The 5,447-nt window shown below is 44.9% G+C and overlaps 1 pseudogene; it reads left to right on the top strand.

Annotated features, from left to right (window-relative positions):
• Window positions 1-1,973: 1,973 nt before the first annotated feature.
• On the top strand, window positions 1,974-3,059 carry LOC101989332 (annotated as a pseudogene).
• Window positions 3,060-5,447: the final 2,388 nt, after the last annotated feature.

The following is a 5,447-nucleotide window of genomic DNA, read 5'->3' as shown; positions in this document are numbered from 1 at the left end:
ACTCTGCCATTCTTCCGAGAATTTTCCTAGTCTAGCTCTCCTTCCTAACCTTATTCTGTTCAGCTGTCAGTCAGTCAGCTTCTTTATTAAACCAATCACAATGACACATATTCACATGTAATGGAATATTCCACAGAAGTAAAAAGTCCATTGGCTGGATGACCTTATTAATAGCTCTTAGATCTGTTCCCATTCTCCATTTTCCAGATTTCTTCTTAATGACAAATGTATGAGAATTCCAAAGACAGATTGATTTTTCTCAATATTTTGAACATTTAGCTGCTTCTATACCAGCTGTTCTAGTGCCTGTAATTTTTCTAATGTCAAAGGCCATTGTTCCATCTAGATAGGTTTTCTGTTAATTATTTTAAAGGTAGGGTTGTTGGTACCTTTGGAAGAGTGGCAGCTATTGTGCCCTGCTTACATATATCATGATAGTTCTTGATTATACCTCTTAATATATTTTATTTTAATATTTAATCTGTTTTTTTCCATTGTTTTAACAAATAACATCCCCAAAAATTAATTAAATTAACTCTAACCCTTTAATTTCCCTACCTGTCCTTCTGGTTCTATATACTTGACCATCTTGTATTTTGTTTTACCTGAGATAAAGTTCCAATTCCTAGAAACTACTTTCCTCCTGAAGAGGCCAATCTGATGTCAAAATTTTGGCGAAATTATTATTACATCCATGCCTGAATCAACCAAACCTTGAATTACAATGCCATTAACTTGTATCTTTAGCTTTGGGCTTTGATCATTTATACAAGTTTTCAAAAAACCCTTGTTTTATGCTCTTTCCTGAAAATTTTGTTTTGTTTATTGAAGCTGTTCTGTCATCCAGAGCAGTGTGGTTTTTAACAAAAAGCATTAAGTCTTTTAATTGTTCTGTGGATGAGTTTCTCCAATGCTGACAGAGAACAATTGAATCAAATTTGATGTTGGAGTCTGTAAGAGGCCCCCGAAGGGATTTCCCAATGGCAAAAGGTTACCTTGTCTGTCCCTTGTTGATATGTATCCATTAATCCAATGCCAGTCTTTTCCACACTGTCTACATACTCCAGAAGATTGAGGCCTTCTGTTTGGATTGCTTTTAGAAAAAAAACAAAACAAAACAAAACATTTTTTTCTAGGAAAGTCTTGCCTACGATCCCTTTTCATCTCACTTTGTTTACCACAATTAAAACAACTGATTTTTTGATTGTTCTTAAAATTTTTAGAAATCACTTCTCCTATTAAAGTAGCATCATAAGTATGAGATCCAGGAACAGCTGTATTTCTAAAGCATTCATCTGTGGGTGCTGATCTTGCCTTTAAAGAACTTTTCCCATTTTGATACAGCATTTTTAAAAGTCAAAGATTCAATTTACACGTGAAATTACCTGGCACAAGTGAGAAGGAACCACGGATCATGCAACAAACCTGTTTATGAGTTTATTGTGTGTGGAGGGGGTGGAGGTTATATAGGCCTGGTGAAGATCAGGGTGTAGAGAAAAAGAGAGAGGGCTGAAGATGGTGCCTCCAGCTTTTAAAGGCTGCCTAGTGCATTGCACAGGGGGGCGGTGTGTTTACATCATACGCAGGTGATGGAGCTCACACATGGGCATAGGGGCTCATGCAGCTGCGTCCTAAGTAGATGATGCAACCATGCTGCACGTGGCTCACGTGGGGTCCTTTAAGATTCCCAGGGCCATTAGGCACTTCTGCCTGAGAGCTTGTCTGCACATGTGTGGCCCTGGAACCCAGAAGTGTCAGCTATGTTGTGTGGCTGAATCATTGCAATACTTGTCTAACTTCTGGGTCTAATATTTATTTATAGATGAAGTAAATCTTTGTAAAAAAAAAAAAAAAACTCAGTGAAGGGGGAGGGGCTGGGCCTGCGGCGGAACCCACTGCTCCTCCCCGTAGGGCCCCGGTCGCCCGGGAGGCGGCGACGGAGGAGCTCGCACCCTGACCCCGGCGGGCCCGTCATAGAAGCCCGCACAGGTCCCAGGAAGATGGCGTCAGCATCTGCAGCGGCGTCGACGTTGTCGGAGCCTCCGCGGAGGACCCAGGAGAGTCGGACTAGGACCAGGGCCCCGGGCCTTCCCACCCTCCCTATGGAGAAGCCAGCTGCCTCAATGGAACCCCAAGGGCCTCGGCCCGCCTTGGGCCGCGAAAGTGTCCAGGTGCCCGATGACAGGACTTCCGCAGCTTCCGGTCAGAGTGTGAGGCCGAAGTGGGCTGGAACCTGACCTACAGCAAGGCTGGCGTGTCTGTGTGGGTGCAGGCTGTGGAGATGGATTGGACTCTGCACAAGATCAAGTGCAGGATGGAGTGCTGCGACGTGCCAGCTGAGACGCTTTACGACGTCCTGCATGACATAGAATACCGGAAGAAGTGGGACAGCAATGTCATTGAGACTTTTGACATGCCCGCCTGACTGTCAACGCCGACGTCGGATATTACTCTTGGAGGTGTCCCAAACCTCTGAAGAACCGTGATGTCATCACCCTCCGTTCCTGGCTCCCCATGGGCACTGATTACATCATTAGGTGAAGCATCCTAAATACCCACCTAGGAAAGACTTGGTCCGAGCCCTTTCCATCCTGACGGGCTACCTCATCCAGAGCACGGGGCCCAAGAGCTGTGTTATTACCTATCTGGCCCACGTGGATTCCAAAGGCTCCTTACCCAAGTGGGTGGTGAATAAATCGTCTGAGTCCCTGGCTCCCAAGGCCATTAAGAAGATGTACAAGGCCTGTATCAAGTATCCCGAGTGGAAGCAGAAACACCAGCCACACTTCAAGCCGTGGCTGCACCCAGAGCAGAGCCGGCTGCCCAGCCTGGCGCTGTCAGAGCTGTCCGTGCAGCATGCAGACTCCCTGGAGAACATCGACGAGAGTGCTGTGGCAGAGAGCCGCAAGGAGCAGCGAGCAGGCGGTGCAGGTGGAGAAGGCAGTGATGTCGACACTTCACTCACCTGAGTACAGCCCCTCTGTAAAGACCGAGACAGGAAGCCCTGGGGCACTGGGCCTTCTGCACTTCCTCCTTTCCCCCACCTGCCTTCTGGGGGCACTGGGCTCCTGCTCACGTGGCTGTGGCCTGACTGGACATGGCCCCAATAAACAAACCACACAGCCCCAGCCAGCTCTTTCTTGTGCCTGCTTCTCATCTGCCTAGCAGATGCTTCATTCTACAGTAATTTTCCTTAATACTATTATTGCTTCACTCAGTGAAGGTGTCTTTTGGGCCTTGTGTAATTTTTATAAGTGATTCAGTCCTCTTCCCTGACTCTTCAACCCTATCCCAAGCACTCGAAACTGATATAAGACATAGGGCCCCGGTGTGATGATCAAATCCAAGATGTCTTTGCAAATCGGCATACTGGCCTTCACCAAGAACCTGGTCTTGAGAAATGCCAATACCTATTTGGTTGTTCTATGGCCCTAGCTTCCTCTTCCCGCCATGTATTTTATTGTAAGTGAGGACCAGCTTCCAATATTGCTGTAGCCAAATCTTTCCAGTCTTGGGGGATAATTATATTTCAAGGTTCCCATGAATTTAACATTGACTTCACATAAAGTAAATGTATACCATTTAAAATGACTGCTTCCTTAAATCTCCTCAAATCTAACATTTCTACAGTTAACTTCTACATAACCTTGGGGGTATGCATCTGGTGGTCATTCTGGTATGGTAACTGATAAACTCAGGTTGATTTTCAAGTAACCTTGGGCCATTCCTCTTCAGTTTTGTCATGCAATGGTGAGGTAGGCTCTGCTCTAATTTCCTCTGTCTCTGTGTGAATACTTTTTTGTAGTTTCATTTGTGGATCTCTCTAAGGATTGTAGCATAGCAAGTTTTCATATTTAGCACAGATATCAAATCACTTTTTAAGGGTAAAATATGAATTGCCAAACTGAAAATGAGTATTTAATGATGCTATGTCAATCACAGCTGAGTATCCCTTCATTTAATTTTTCCATTTTCATGAGTGTGTGTGTGTGTGTGTGTACATGCATATGAGTGTATTTTTAAAATAAAACTGAATTTCGCACTTAAGAATTCCTTGGTGTCTCACCATATCTTCTGACTTTTCAGTTTTCCACAGCAGTAGCACTGGAGCTGCCGAGGGTGGGTAGCCAGCCGCAGAGGCATTGTTCAGCAACGGTGGGACAGCACCTGGGCTAACTCCAGTCATCTGAGGCACTTGTGCTGCCAAAAAGTAAGGAGCCTTACAGGGCAGAACCATTAGGCAAGCCGCTGCAATGGGGTGTCCAAACAACCAGGCTAGCTGTTGTATTGCACAAGCCATGCCTGAGGCACCTACAGCTGTCCTCAAGCAGCCTGGGGCTGAGAGCACATAACCCCACAATGGCACTGAGAAACCATGTGATTTCAACAAGCATTGGATACCAAATGAAGCATTGACCTAGAGTATCCTATTATTAATAAAAACTCAGGAGTCAGATATTGGGGTTAAAAACTAGATAGATACAAAAGACGGGGGGGGGGTGATCAACTATCCCTAACTCTCCATGTTTCCAAGATGAAAAAAGACCATGAGCCTCTCTAAGACCCTCTGTATATCTTCCTGTGCCCCCCATATGGGTCCTCCAAAATCTCTACAGCTAATTCCCTGATTATGTCCTCTGATTCAAGGTAAACTTTAATATCAGTCTTGGTGTGTCAATATGAACAAATATTCCACAATACAAACTCTCACTTGGGTCAAGGTCATCCAACAAAGTCTGACCTCATCTTCACTGACACATTCTTCAATGCTTCTCACTGCTTTCTTTGTGCCTCTCTTCAGAGACCTCCATCAGTCACAGGCCCTCTTGCTACCAATACCCCAGTTGCCAATGCCCCACTCCCACTACTGACTGCTTATCCCCTTGACCATCCAAGTCCCACTGTGGGAACCAAAGCCAAGCTCTCTCAAACTTTTCACAGCATGCCCAGAACCTGTTTCGGACCATCCCCTCTACCATTTATGTTCCTACAATACCTCAAATCCAAAACCCACCTGCACACCCCACAAAAGACTATTCTGATATAACGGAAGCCTCTCCAATTGTATTCTCACCAATACAACCATACCCTACTTTCAGATAACAACTGCTCCCCAATTAACCTTATATAGTAATCTAAATTTTCCTAGCTCCTCTCAAAATCTCTCAACAGACTTGAGGTAAGTACTCCTGCCAACCAACAGCCTAAGCTCCCTCCTACTGCCTAGTCCTAAGGGTGGGATCCCTTTCACTGGGATGACTCCTGGTTTCCCTGGTCTTGAAACTCCTCAACTACCAGGACCATAAATCTATCAATTTCAAACATTCATCCAAAACAAAAAATAATTTTCTAAACTCCTTAACTTCGCCTCTGTCCTTAGTCTATTTGTTCCAACAGATTTCAAATCAACTTCAGGTTACTCCAGCAAACTCCAGAAGCTGCTTCCT

The sequence above is a fragment of the Microtus ochrogaster genome, chromosome 4 (assembly GCF_000317375.1).
Source record: "Microtus ochrogaster isolate Prairie Vole_2 chromosome 4, MicOch1.0, whole genome shotgun sequence".
Classification (NCBI taxonomy): Eukaryota; Metazoa; Chordata; class Mammalia; order Rodentia; family Cricetidae; genus Microtus; species Microtus ochrogaster.
The sequence above is the reverse complement of the archived record's forward strand: the minus strand, read 5'-3'. Positions and strand labels throughout refer to the sequence as shown.